Genomic DNA, 15552 nt, shown 5'->3' with positions numbered 1-15552 from the left:
AGCAATAAGATCAACCCCTTTAGATGCCATCAGGGTTGAAATGGGGGAGATGCCATTAGATTAGAGAAGAGAGAACATGTCTCTGATGTACTGGGTTAATCTACAGGGAAGTGAAAGGAATCATCATACACGAACAGTTTTGAAAGATGGCTGGGAATATCAAAAGAATGGAGGGAATAGATTTGGATGGAAATATGAGCAATCGGTCAAGGAGTGTAATGTGAAGGATGAAGTTATCTGTCCTAATATACCACTACATGGTGTATCAGTATGGAATATTACAGAACCTGTTGTCGAAATGAGATTATTAGATGCCCGGGAAAAAGAAGAAGGGTATAGTAATAGTTTTGAAATCAGTGGTTTTATGAGAGAGACATTTCATTCCTTTGTACAGATGGATCTAAAGACCCGGTGAGTGTATATTCCCAGATTTAAATCACAAATAAGTTTAAGATAAAGTGATAAACTATCTGTATATTCCACAGAATGAAGTGCTATAATAGGAGGATTGCAGTGGGTTGAACAGGTTAAACCAAATAGGGTTGTAATCTGCTCAGACTCTTCATCAGCTCTTAAAAGTATAAAGTCAACAAGAACTGATAGAGAAGACCTGATGGTGGGAATTTAAAGTAGCCTAGAAATCTAGACGCCCCCTAGCAGCAGCAAATTTAATTTGCCCGCAAGTGTCGTCTAGGAACTCTCAATACCCTTCTGAGCTGTGTTCCCCTCACTCTGGACGGGCCAATCACATCGTGTATAGAGTCGGTGGGCGGGGCTTAACATAATGACAGCCGAGTTGCGTTTGCGTGCTTCTAGTTAACACAGAAACTGGCGAACGGCGGTCTGTCGAATCAGCTTTGACCGCGACTCTGGAAGACTTGAGTTCAGCTTTTCTCTGAGAAAAGAACAAAGAACGGCACTGAAGTCATTCTGAAGAAGGGAAGATGTTTCCAGACCAAACATCTTGATGTGGCTCCGGCTTGTCAGGCTAGGAAATGTATACATTATTGTACAGAATGAAAGCAGAGGGTATAGTGGTTTATTTCTGTTGGGTACCAGCACATATAGGGATAGTAGGGAATGAAAAGGTAGATCAATTAGCAAAAGAAGCATTGAAGAACAATGTGGTGGATATTAAGGTACCCTGGGAAGAAGTGAGGTAAAATCAGGGATTAATAAGGAAATCATTAAACTGTGGCAACAAAGATGGGAAATAGTAGTACAGGCAGATGGTCTTATCATATTGAAAAATCAGTAAGGAAAAAGGAAAAGTTTTGTGGAAGACACAGAAAGGAAGAAGTTATGATATCTAGATTAAGGTTTGGGCATACTGGGTTAAACTCAACACTTGCAATAATGGGGAAGCATGAAAATGGTGTGTGTGATGAATGTAACGTATTAGAAACGGTAGAACGTGTGTTTTTTAAGTGCACTAAATATCATGATGATCGTAATAGTCTATTCAGCAATATAAAGACTAGACCAGTACGTGTAGTGGAGCTATTGGGAAAGGATTTGAGAGATAATCAGGTGTATACGGCGGTTTTAACCTTCTTAAAGTGTACAGGATTAGAGCAGAGGATATAGATGTAGTAGCCTAATGCTTTCATCCATCTCAGAGAGTGAGGAGCCCACTGTGGAAACTGGAGGAGCTGAACAGGCAGCGTCAGTTAAAGCATGGGCTCTGATCCTTTGGGGTGGGTGGGGCAATTAAACGATCATTATACAGATACATCACCCATGCAAGTAAATAAGTTATACAGTAGGAGGCGGTAATACTCCAAAGGAGTGAACGGCCATATAACAAGAAGAAGAAGAAGGCAGCGTTTGTGCATGAAGGCACCTCACGAAACTGATTTCAGACAGACTTCTAAGGCAGTGTAACACTTTAATGATCTACAGCAAAATAGAGCGAGCTTTGATTGAACTAAACACATATTTAAATACTACACTAGTCATTTCTTGCTGGAAAGTACATCAGAACTGGGAAAATATTGGCTAAAAACATACATTTACACACAAACTGACCAGCAAACACAACTTTCGGACGCCATCTTTTTTCCCCAGCTCAACTGTCACTGAATGGAAAGCACAGGATTGTGGGATACCAAAGGCAGGAAGGTCACATGTGCTGTCTTCAAAAATCCATCAGATGAAGGTCTCTCAGGAGACAGGAAGGAAACATTAGAATCGGACGCAGCTCGATGCCTTCCTGCCTTCAAATGTGTCCTCCGAAGGCAGCATTTTCCAAGTTTCGGATGCAGCCAAGATGTCTCGTGCGCGCTGTTGGCCAATGGAGGTCGGCCTCCGAAACTGGCGGCCATCTTGTCACAGGCAGCTCGCTCACTATAACAGTGTGTTTTAATGGTGCATGAACTTTTAAATAACCATAACTTGTTAAAATTTCAACCGATTTTCAAACTGTTTCGTTTGTTATAAACGTCAGAGATGTAGTTATGACACTACATACTTATGAATAATTATAACCATGGACTTCAATATGAAAGTAACATTGAACAGAACAGATAGGTGCAATAAAAAAGGTATTTATGTTAAATCAATATATAGGCTACTAAAACTGTGTAAAATATTATATATATATATATATATATACATACATAGGCCTACATACATGCATATATATATCTCTGAATTTTTTTTCCAGAGCTAGCTATAGCTTATATATATATATAAGTAAGGGATAATCCACGGCTAGCCGTGCATTAAAGGATTGTAATGCACAGCATAGAGGCGAAGAACCGCCCGACGCGAAGCCTCTAGGTTGTGCATTAAAATCATTTACTATGTACTGTAACTCAGGAGTTTTTAATCCGCACATAGAAAAGGGGAAATAGTTTGCCTGGGAAACACCCTGAAGAAGGCTGTTTGAGCCGCTACGCGTGGGTTGCTTTCCTCCCCCATGGCTTTAACCTTTTCATAATGTAATAGCAGTTAAATAAAGGCTTTTTAATAATGTGATGAAGAGTGCCTTGGATTTGCTCCCTTTTCTACATGGATTTCAATTCCCGATCCCAAAGAGCTCCTTCAAACCTCTCATTCCACTCGCTGAGCACACCAGGCCTTTTCTGCCTTTCCGACGCTAACATGTCTTCTGAGTCCTGAGGATTTGCTGGATTTGTCATGTTTAAGAGGGGCTGTTCTCCTTTATGCTCTGCACTGTCTATCCTTTTAGTCAAACTGGTGCTTTGCTGTGCCAAGACACATTTACAAACATTTCTCCTGCTTGTACTTCAGCTTTTGCCGCAGAGATATTTGATGTCCTATAAATGTGTAGTATTGATGATAATCTGCACATTCCCGTGTATGGGTCATCCTGTATCTCCTCTGTGACCGTGGTTGTGTATCTGTTAATGTTTTCTCGTTTTCTGCTGAATATTGATCGTTTTCTCTGTCACATGTTTGCAGTGCTAAGTTCACGAGGGTTGATTAGGACAGTGGCCCTCGAGGACCAGAGTTGAAGAACCCGATACACACAGTCATGGACTATTTGCACTGCGCTTCACGACATACAGTATCTCCTGCTTTCAGAACATTAGTCCCTCACTGTCTTTAACAGCATCACAACAGAGACCTCCATGTTTCAATGAGCCATGTGTATAAAGTTTAATCCCTTACCAAATGGGGAGCATCACATCAGCACACACACACACACACAGCCACTCTACACCACAATCTACACTGCAAAAAATGCATTTCTTACTTAGAGTTTGTGTCTTGTTTCTAGCCAAAATATCTAAAAATTCTTTAAACAAGAAGTATTTACTAGACAAGCAAAAGTAATTGTCTTGTTTTGGGGAAATAACTCAAAATGAAGAGAGTTTTTGCTTAAAATAAGATAAATAATCTGCCAATGGAGTAAGTAGAATAATGTTGTTTTAAGTTTATTTTTCTCACCCCATTCATCATAGATCCGGCGTTAGAGCCAGATGTAAAAGATATAATATAATCCTCAATAAACCCGTCTCCAGCATGACAGCTCCAATCTTTCAAATAATCTTACGCATATCTATTGATCTACTATGACTTCTGACCTGATCATTGGATGTTTGTTCGTCGGCCAGAGGAGAACTGAGCGACTGAGTCTGGTTTCCCCCAAGGTTTATTTCTCCATTCTGGCCCTGAAGGAGTTTGGTTCAAATTTGCATCGTAAGACTTTATTTAAAACAATATTTACAGTCTTTACTTTAGAAATGCAGTTTATCTGGCTATGTATGTCTTGCTAGTATTTGTCCTATTTAAATTAATACTGAACATGAAAATTTAAATTTAAATCTGGAATAAAAAGTGGATTAACAATTTTTTGCAATATTAATGCAAAAAAAGAGCTCATACTCAAACAGAGTATTAAAATATTAAAATATATAAAAATTGTACACACAAGAAAAACATTGTGCAAATATGGGTTACTTCTAGCCCTGCTGAAAAGAAGTCCTTCCTAGTGGGAAATCTGAGTCTGCATCTTTTTCACCAGTGATTTCAGGTCTGGCTGTTGCTCACTGGTAGCTGCTCTAAGACAGTTACTTGGAAACACCACAGTGGTGCAGTGCTCACGCTGAATGGCACGAGATGTTGGCTATTACTGACTATTTAAACTGAGCTGTGTAACTTCTTATATATTAGGTTGGCTATTTTATTTTGATAATGAACTGACTGCGATGTTTGCAGCGCTGGAATATGTGCGAGCGCGAGGCGGCCGCGCGAACGAGCAGAGGAAACAAATAAAATCTGTCATGTTGGTCATACAGATAATAAGAGAAATACATTGTTCAAAACTGCAAAGTGTTTACTTGTATTGTGCAATTGTAAAATAAAGAAAACACGATTTGTTTGTTTTCAAGGGGTCTGATCCTTTGGGTTGGGTGGGGCAATTAAACGATCATTATACAGATACATCACCCATGCAAGTAAATAAGTTATACAGTAGGTGGCGGTAATACTCCAAAGGAGTGAACGGCCATATAACAAGAAGAAGAAGAAGGCAGCGTTTGTGCATGAAGGCACCTCACGAAACTGATTTCAGACAGACTTCTAAGGCAGTGTAACACTTTAATGATCTACAGCAAAATAGAGCGAGCTTTGATTGAACTAAACACATATTTAAATACTACACTAGTCATTTCTTGCTGGAAAGTACATCAGAACTGGGAAAATATTGGCTAAAAACATACATTTACACACAAACTGACCAGCAAACACAACTTTCGGACGCCATCTTTTTTCCCCAGCTCAACTGTCACTGAATGGAAAGCACAGGATTGTGGGATACCAAAGGCAGGAAGGTCACATGTGCTGTCTTCAAAAATCCATCAGATGAAGGTCTCTCAGGAGACAGGAAGGAAACATTAGAATCGGACGCAGCTCGATGCCTTCCTGCCTTCAAATGTGTCCTCCGAAGGCAGCATTTTCCAAGTTTCGGATGCAGCCAAGATGTCTCGTGCGCGCTGTTGGCCAATGGAGGTCGGCCTCCGAAACTGGCAGCCATCTTGTCACAGGCAGCTCGCTCACTATAACAGTGTGTTTTAATGGTGCATGAACTTTTAAATAACCATAACTTGTTAAAATTTCAACCGATTTTCAAACTGTTTCGTTTGTTATAAATGTCAGAGATGTAGTTATGACACTACATACTTATGAATAATTATAACCATGGACTTCAATATGAAAGTAACATTGAACAGAACAGATAGGTGCAATAAAAAAGGTATTTATGTTAAATCAATATATAGGCTACTAAAACTGTGTAAAATATTATATATATATATATATATATACATACATAGGCCTACATACATGCATATATATATCTCTGAATTTTTTTTCCAGAGCTAGCTATAGCTTATATATATATATAAGTAAGGGATAATCCACGGCTAGCCGTGCATTAAAGGATTGTAATGCACAGCATAGAGGCGAAGAACCGCCCGACGCGAAGCCTCTAGGTTGTGCATTAAAATCATTTACTATGTACTGTAACTCAGGAGTTTTTAATCCGCACATAGAAAAGGGGAAATTGTTTGCCTGGGAAACACCCTGAAGAAGGCTGTTTGAGCCGCTACGCGTGGGTTGCTTTCCTCCCCCATGGCTTTAACCTTTTCATAATGTAATAGCAGTTAAATAAAGGCTTTTTAATAATGTGATGAAGAGTGCCTTGGATTTGCTCCCTTTTCTACATGGATTTCAATTCCCGATCCCAAAGAGCTCCTTCAAACCTCTCATTCCACTCGCTGAGCACACCAGGCCTTTTCTGCCTTTCCGACGCTAACATGTCTTCTGAGTCCTGAGGATTTGCTGGATTTGTCATGTTTAAGAGGGGCTGTTCTCCTTTATGCTCTGCACTGTCTATCCTTTTAGTCAAACTGGTGCTTTGCTGTGCCAAGACACATTTACAAACATTTCTCCTGCTTGTACTTCAGCTTTTGCCGCAGAGATATTTGATGTCCTATAAATGTGTAGTATTGATGATAATCTGCACATTCCCGTGTATGGGTCATCCTGTATCTCCTCTGTGACCGTGGTTGTGTATCTGTTAATGTTTTCTCGTTTTCTGCTGAATATTGATCGTTTTCTCTGTCACATGTTTGCAGTGCTAAGTTCACGAGGGTTGATTAGGACAGTGGCCCTCGAGGACCAGAGTTGAAGAACCCGATACACACAGTCATGGACTATTTGCACTGCGCTTCACGACATACAGTATCTCCTGCTTTCAGAACATTAGTCCCTCACTGTCTTTAACAGCATCACAACAGAGACCTCCATGTTTCAATGAGCCATGTGTATAAAGTTTAATCCCTTACCAAATGGGGAGCATCACATCAGCACACACACACACACACAGCCACTCTACACCACAATCTACACTGCAAAAAATGCATTTCTTACTTAGAGTTTGTGTCTTGTTTCTAGCCAAAATATCTAAAAATTCTTAAAACAGGAAGTATTTACTAGACAAGCAAAAGTAATTGTCTTGTTTTGGGGAAATAACTCAAAATGAAGAGAGTTTTTGTGTAAAATAAGATAAATAATCTGCCAATGGGGTGAGAGAAATAATCTTAAAACAACATTATTCTACTCACTCCATTGGCAGATTATTTATCTTATTTTAAGCAAAAACTCTCTTCATTTTGAGTTATTTTCCCCCAAAACAAGACAATTACTTTTGATTGTCTAGTAAATACTTCCTGTTTTAAGAATTTTTAGATATTTTGGCTAGAAACAAGACACAAACTCTAAGTAAGAAATGCATTTTTTGCAGTGTAAGCTCTAAAAAGCATACGGCAGAAACATCATAGATCCGGCGTTAGAGCCAGATGTAAAAGATATAATATAATCCTCAATAAACCCGTCTCCGCCATGACAGCTCCAATCTTTTAAATAATCTTACGCATATCTATTGATCTACTATGACTTCTGACCTGATCATTGGATGTTTGTTCGTCGGCCAGAGGAGAACTGAGCGACTGAGTCTGGTTTCCCCCAAGGTTTATTTCTCCATTCTGGCCCTGAAGGAGTTTTGGTTCCTCGGCACCATCGCCTTTGGCTCGGCTTGCTCAGTTGGGGACACCTAAATCCGATCTGCCCGCATTGACACTATTTGATAAACACATTCTGTTGCATTATTGTCCTGTTAACACTGCTTTGAAACTATTGGTGTTGTAAAACGTGCTATATAAGTAAAGCTGACTCGACACAAAATCACAATAAGGTGTCCTTCTCACTACACAAAATAGGTGTTTGATCTAAATAATCGTTTCGTTCACAACATCTGCCTTTCATAAAGCTTTTTCAACTTCTTTCAGCTAACACGTTTAATCATTTCTACTCCGTACCGCACACAAAAAAATTGTATTTTGGCAGAAAGCATGTCAAGGTCAAAGGTCATTGCTCCGAGCACTGGCCACCTCCCCTCTCCAATCTTTCCCAACGGCGCATGTTTTCATGAGGCATTTCCTCAGAAGCAGGACTATCACTATCACTGCAGATTTCTGACCCGCTTCAGACTCTCCGCATCCAGCACAGAGACTGCAGGTGAGATGTGGTTTAGTGTGTGAGTGTGTGTGTTAGAGTAAAGGCTGAGCACAGCTTCACAGCAGAGCAATCTGCATGTTCACTGAAGGCAAGAGTTACGCTTTTCAGAGGATAAGAAGTTGAAACTGGAGAGACTAGAAAGTGCAAGGTTATATTTAACGGTTATACTAGTGTGTGTGTGACCCGTGCTGGCAGAATGCGTTGTAATGCTGATTATAATCTACTGGCAAAACAAGTGGAAACATTTGAGTATCTGTATTTGTTTTCTGAGAGGCATACCTTCCTAAATCTCTCCTGTTTTAATTGTAGTTTTACTCTGATTGTTTCTGGAAGAATACCGCTTCCTCTCAGCTCAGCGTTTCACTGCTAAAAATGACCAGCATTTCACAATAATTAGCTGTATTATTTTACAGTAACTAGTTAAGTTTCCCTGTAATATCCCAATTAATACCTGTTAAAACTACAGTATCCTTGGATTTTACAGCATTTAACTCTTATTTTACAGTAATATATTGTAATCTGAAACCTGCTGTTATATCACAACAAGGTCTGTAATATCACAGCAACACAGTAAAAAAATGATGGATTTCCCAGCATTAGACAGTATTATTACAGTGAAATACTGTACTGAAATATGCCCTGGGAAGGCACATGACATGTCCGACCGCTTCTGAACTGAAGGCGTCGTCGTCGTCGTCGTCGTGTCCCTCTTCTGTTCCAGGAGAAGGGGAGCTGCCTGCATGTTTGCAGCACTCGCACCCATGTTATCTTAATATAATTATAATATTGACTCTCAAATAAACGTTTAACACATGACACAGTTCACATTTTGTTAGCAAGTGCCCAGAATGGATGAAAGTTCTCCCACAGCATCTGCTAATAGTCATGTTAGTAATGACGAGAGTTTCGCTAACGTTCTCATTTTTCATGTCACTATCACCGTTAGGCAAATCTGGAGTTTGTAAAGTTTATAAAACCAATGATGGGACAAACATTACTATTTATGCATGCACATTTCTGTAATTAGTCAAGGTTAGATTAGCCGTTAGCTGTTTAACTTTAATAACTTAGTGATTTAAACGGTCCATGAAACATTTTTTCCAGCAGATATCAAACAACTCCACAAACAGCTTCACCAGCGTCACACATCACTAACCAGACTGGGTTTATTTCTGTCAGACGTCTACAGAAGCTCTTATTGAGCGTTAACAGATGATGTATAATGGTTTCCTCTGAGGTCACCATTATGGGGATCAGTGTTTGCTTTAGTTGGGCTCTTGAACCTTGACCCAATAACATCAGTTTTCTCCAGCTGCTGTAATCGTGTGCTTACAATGCATTTGTTATAGCAAGCAAAGCTGAGAAAAAAACATGAGTAGATTATGTTGGCTATTTAATAATGGTCTAAATAACTAATGATTTACTAGTCTTATCTATTCAGATATGTTAATGTAAAGTCACAGTATGTGGAAGCTTCATCTCCATTACTTTTATGTTATTGGATCATTTTAGTATGACTTCCACAGTGTACATTGTAAATTCACAGTAAATTATTGTCCACTTGTACATTACTTTCAGAGTACACACTGTAAAAGTACAGGTGCACAGCAAAAGATTGCAATTCCCCAGTAATGTACTGTAATATCACAGTAGTGCTTTGTCATTGAAGCTGTGAAGATACAGTACACAGTTGTGCTTTTACAACAATGCATTGTAATATCACAGATATAAAATTACAGTAAATTGCTGTATTTTTCACAGTTGAGTATATTTCACAGTATATTGCTGTAATCCTTACTGTGAAAGTCATGCAAAATGTATCCTATTATTTATTGTAAATTTACAGCGAAATGTTTTGCAGTGTTGATATCGCTATACTCCAAGATTGGTGAATATTCACAGCAAATTCTCAACACGTCAGTCTGACCCAATGAAATGTGATTTTCAAACACATGCTGATGTAAACAGGGCAATCTTAATCGAGTGACACATCTGAAGATTCACACAAAGACCAGAGAGCTCGCGATCCCAACATACACAGAGACACAGAATTACGGTCTTTCAGAATCTCTGTCTTGGCATGTGTTCACACAAACATGATCAGTTAAAGGGTTAGTTCAGCCAATAATGAAACGTCTGTCATTAACTCCTCTCCCTAATGTCGCTCCACACCCGTAAGACCTCCGCTCATCTTCACACACAGTTTAAGATATTTTATATTTAGTCCGAGAGCGTATGCAAGTGTATGCACACTATACTGTCCATGTCCAGAAAGGGAATAAAAACATCATCACAGTAGTCCATATGAGACATCAGTGGGTTAATTAGAGTCTCTTGAAGCATCCGAAATACATTTGGGTCCAAAAATAACAAAAACTACGACTTTATTCAGCATTGGCTTCTCTTCCGCGTTTGTGTTCAATCCTCAAATAAAGATTTGATCAGTGATGAATCAGCGAATCGATTCATGATTCGGATCGCGTGTCAAACTGCTGAAATCACGAGATATTGGCGATCCGAATCATGAATCAATTAGCTGATTCATTACCGTTCCAATCTTTATTTTTAGAAACCTAAAAGAGAAGACAATGCTGAATAATTTTAGTTATTTTTGGACCATCGATGCTTCAAGAGATTCTGATTAACCCATTCTAATGGACAGTATATCGTACCCCATGGTGTGTGTTCACGTGTGAAGTTAACAACGCTGCCACTGCAGTGCTCCTGCTATTTGCTGCTGGAAAAGTGCGTGCAAACTATTGAAAGCGTGGATGAGTAATTACTTGGGTCAGAAAAATAACAAAATTATATTTTTTAATTATAAAAAAATATGTAAAGAGACTGTAGGCTATTAGTAATTATTTGGGTTAGTAAAATAACGAAATTGGACACATGGACACGCAGGACTGATTATTCATCTTAGCCAATCACGTTGACAGGAAAAATAAATAAACATAATGTAGCAACGGCGGGTTTAGGGAAAATAGCGCAGTAAAAGTACCGATACAGCACTGAAAATGTACTCAAGTAAAAGTAAAAGTACACTGTTTTTAAATTACTTTAAAAAGTACAATTCCTGAGAAAAACTGCTCAATTACAGTAACGAGAGTATTTGTAATCCGTTACTTTACACCACTGAGTGCTACCTATAGAGCCGCAGCATATGCGTCTGATATACAGCAGAAGAACGGTCGAAGAAGCAGAAGAGGATCAACGCCGAGAGAGAAAGAAACAATCCAATCTGTCCAAAAGGTCAGAGTTTAGGTATTCGTTAACACACACATATTATTCATATAGCTCAACCAGAGATATGATGCCCAACGGATGTACCATTTCGCCCTCAATAACAATAATATTTAATCACAGCACCACAATACATTGAAATTAGCTGATAACTTCACTGTTTTCTCCAGAGTGACTGTAGAGCCGAATTAAATTCTGTTGCATTATCATCCTGTTAACACTGTGAAGCTGCTTTGAAACTATTGGACTTGTAAAAAGCACTATATAAATAAAGGTGATTTGATGAACGCATAAACTAACTGTTCAGCATCTGGCATTGAGAGCATGTGCCGTAATTTAGATATATTTTTAAGATGATAGAATGCGGTTTTACAGATGCTAGAAACGTGGCTTTCAAATGAAAGATTGGTATCAAAGAGCACACCCAGGTTCCTCACTGACGACGAGGGCTTGACAGAGCAGTCATCAAGTGTTAGACAGTATTCTCGCTTACTACTTGTGGAGCTTTTCTGTCCAATAATTAAAAATTCAGTTTTTCCTGAATGAAGTAGCAGGAAATTACTATTCATCCAGTGTTTTATATCAGCTCTGCATTCTGTTAATCTTGTGAGTTGGTAGGTTTCGTCAGGGCGTGAGGAAATATAGAGCTGAGTATCGTCAGCATAACAATGAAAACTAACGCCATGCTTCCTAATGATATCTCCCAGTGGAGCAGATACAGGGTGAAGAGCAGCGGTCCTAACACTGAGCCTTGCGGTACCCCATACTGAACTTGTGATCGCTGTGACATCTCTTCATTTACTGCTACAAACTGATAACGGTCAGATAAGTACGATTTAATCCATGCCAAAGCAGTTCCACTAACGCCAACATAACTCGAGTCTATTCAGAAGAATAATCTGGTTATGCATTGTTACATTAATACATAGTAATGGGTGGAGTCATATGATGTCATGGAAATGACGAAAGGGCTCGAGAGAATGTATGAGTGCAATGTGAGCATTAAAAGAGATGCAAGTTTTCCGTTCCTGACTTTATATGTCTGACTCTTCTTTAGTGTCCTCTGTCTTTTTAAAAAGGAAGACACGACATTGCGCTCGATAGTATCGAATGCAGCACTAAGATCGAGTAACACTAATAGAGACGCAAGACAAGGCAAGGCAAGTTTATTTGTATAGCACATTTCATACCCAATGGCAATTCAAAGTGCTTTACATAGAAAAAATAGTGATAACTTGTGCATGAGAGATAAGAATACCATGTTTAAGAATTAAAAATACAAGATACAATCAAGATACGATCAGATGATAAGAGTAAATCATTTGTAACTCTAATTAGAGCAGTCTCAGTACTATGATACGGTCTAAATCCTGACTGGAAATCCTCACATATACCATTTCTTTCTAAAAAGGAACATAATTGTGAAGACACGGCCTTTTCTAGTATTTTTGATAGAAACGGTAGATTCGAGATTGGCCTGTAATTGACTAATTCTTTAGGATCAAGTTGTGTTTTTTTAATAAGTGGTTTAATTATAGCCAACTTAAAAGTTTTCGGTACATATCCTAATGTCAAAGATGAATTAATGATATTAAGCAGAGGATCTATGACCTCTGGAAGTATCTCTTTTAATAGCCTAGTCGGTATAGGGTCAAGCAAAATTAAGTCTACATGATATTAGGTAATGATCTGAGATGTCATCGCTCTGCTGCAGAATTTTAACAGTATCAACATTTATTCCATGTGACATTATTAGATCTAAAGTATGATTAAGGCGATGAGTGGGTCCCGATACGTGTTGTCTAACTCCAATAGAGTTTAGAATGTCTCTAAATGCCAATCCCAATGCGTCTTTTTCATCGTCTATGTGGATATTAAAATCCCCAACAATTAGTACTTTATCTACAGCTAATACTAACTCTGATACAAAACCAGCAAATTCTCTGATAAAGTCTGTATTGTGCCCTGGTGGCCTGTAGACAGTAGCCAACACAAATGTCAGACGGGATTTATCATTTACACTACACAGTGTTACATAAAGCACCAAAACTTCAAAGGAATCACTGCATCTCATCACTTAGCCTACCAGAGCAAAAACACGTCATCTGCCATCATTCTTGCGAGTTCACACACCTCTTTAATGTTAAAGGTCCCATTCTTTGCGATTCCATCTTTCAAACTTTAGTTAGTGTGTAATGTTGCTGTTAGATCATAAATAATACCTGTAAAATTATAAAGCTCAAAGTTCAATGCCAAGCGAGATATTTTATTTAACAGAAGTTCCCTTTCAGCGCCTACAGCGAGCGGCCGGTTTTGACTACACCGCTGCACTTCCTGCTGTGATGACGTCACTAAAACCGTCTGTTGACGAACCCTCCGCCCACAAGAACACGCAGATTCGGGGGCGTTGTCCTTCTGCTCTCGCAGGTCGAGAATAGGAAGCGTTGTTTTTGTAGAGTGTGTTTGTGGCCATGCCATTGAAACGCTGTTATTTTCATCCCGGAGTCAGATCACCTTTGTTTGGCCTTCCCACGGACGCTGCACGTAGAGATCAATGGCTACAGTTTATGGTTAACTCGGTTCCGGAAAATTATAATCACAATTTAAAACTATGTGCAGCACATTTAGCTGAGGACTGCTTCCTCAATCTCAATCAGTTTAATGCCGGATTCGCAGAAAGATTATTCTTTAAAGATGACGCAGTTCCCTCTTTGTCTGGAGAAGGCGTTGTTTATGGACCACAACCGGTAAGTGTATTTTATTATTTAAGTCGGTCCGTTTAACAGTTTATGTAACTCATGACACAAAGTGCAACGCTGTTTAGCTTTGTTAACTGACGTTAGATGGTAATTGAAACTAATCTGAAAAACTTAGCATATAAAAGTGTAGTAATTCATTCAGACGCCATCGATTGTTGGTGTGTGTAATGATCAGTTTAAACTCCTGAATAGACAGCTTACCATTCTGAAACATCCAGCAAAAGTCTTTCCATGAGCAGGTTGTAATCGATCCTCTTCGATATTCTCCGGGTCTGATTCCGGCTCAAACTGATAAGGCAATATAGACATTTTTGCAATAACACTGAGTGCGTGTATCTCCCCGTTATGGTAAGAGGCGGGACCTTTCCGGTACGTGCGCTAAGCTGCTGTCCAATCACAGCGCGGGAAGCGCTGGACCAATCAGAACTCGTTACGTGTTTCTGAAGGAGGGACTTCATAGTACAAGGAAATCATCAGGCCGTTTTTAGGACAAAGAAAACACCGGTATACAGATAAGTAAATTGTGTGAAAAATACTGTGTTTTTACATGCGAAACATGAACTCATGTTATATTGCACACTGTAAACATAATCAAAGCTTCGAAAACACGCAAAGAATGGGACCATTAATTGACTGCTGAACATCATTAGTGCAGCCGTGAATAATCATTTTAGAGAAATTTACGATTAGCATTAGCCAGCACTTTTAAATTTGACAAGGAAGGGTTGTGGTATGTATCTCCTTCAATGACCTTAACTGATATTCTCACAGGTCTCCTTGTTGACGATTCCAAGATGGCGGCCCTTATGATGTCCCTGAAGCAGTCGAGCTGGATCTGCTGTACATGTTTATGCTTGGCAGCCCTAGCTGTGGTGAATGCACAGGTAAATAGATGTGTAAAGAGATGTATTTCATGAGATGAAGGATAAAAATCTTTGTATATGATTTTATGAACCATTTTTCCAAAAACAGGAAGTTTTAAATGAAGACACCAAAGGAAACACAAAATACCCAGGTAAGATTGAAATGTTACAATATGTGAATATGCTATCAACTATGTCACAGCGACAGATCAAAATCATTAGAAGGACAAATTGTCTCAGGTTACGTATGTAATCCGGTTCCCTTAGAGGGGAGCGAGATGCTGCGTCATGGTCATGATGCAATGTATCTGAAGCACATTTGAAGCACATCTGCCAAAAAACACACCAATTCTGGCCTGACTTCAATTATTTGGAGGGGTGTCCCAATACTTTTAGCAATATAGTATATATATGTTCTAGCACAGGGCTATTCAAATCTTACCCTGGCGGGCCAATGCGGTGCAGATTTTAGCTCCAACCCTAATCAAACACACCTGAACATGCTAATCAATGTCTTCAGGATCATTTGAAAATCACAGATGGGTTTGTTTGTTCAGGGTTGGAGCTAAACTCTGCACCGCATTGGCCCTCCAGGGCAAGATTTGAATAGCCCTGTTCTAGCACTACCCAAATCAAACCCG

General features: G+C 39.2%; 1 long non-coding RNA gene across 1 annotated transcript; it reads left to right on the top strand.

Annotated features, from left to right (window-relative positions):
* Positions 1–7912: 7912 nt before the first annotated feature.
* LOC137075891 (uncharacterized) lies at positions 7913–15246 on the top strand. The gene is made up of 3 exons (XR_010905107.1): positions 7913–8046; positions 14820–14932; positions 15021–15246. It is a non-coding gene; the product is annotated as an uncharacterized lncRNA (long non-coding RNA).
* Positions 15247–15552: the final 306 nt, after the last annotated feature.

Source organism: Pseudorasbora parva, chromosome 5, assembly GCF_024679245.1.
Source record: "Pseudorasbora parva isolate DD20220531a chromosome 5, ASM2467924v1, whole genome shotgun sequence".
NCBI classification, from domain to species: domain Eukaryota; kingdom Metazoa; phylum Chordata; class Actinopteri; order Cypriniformes; family Gobionidae; genus Pseudorasbora; species Pseudorasbora parva.
The sequence above is the reverse complement of the archived record's forward strand: the minus strand, read 5'-3'. Positions and strand labels throughout refer to the sequence as shown.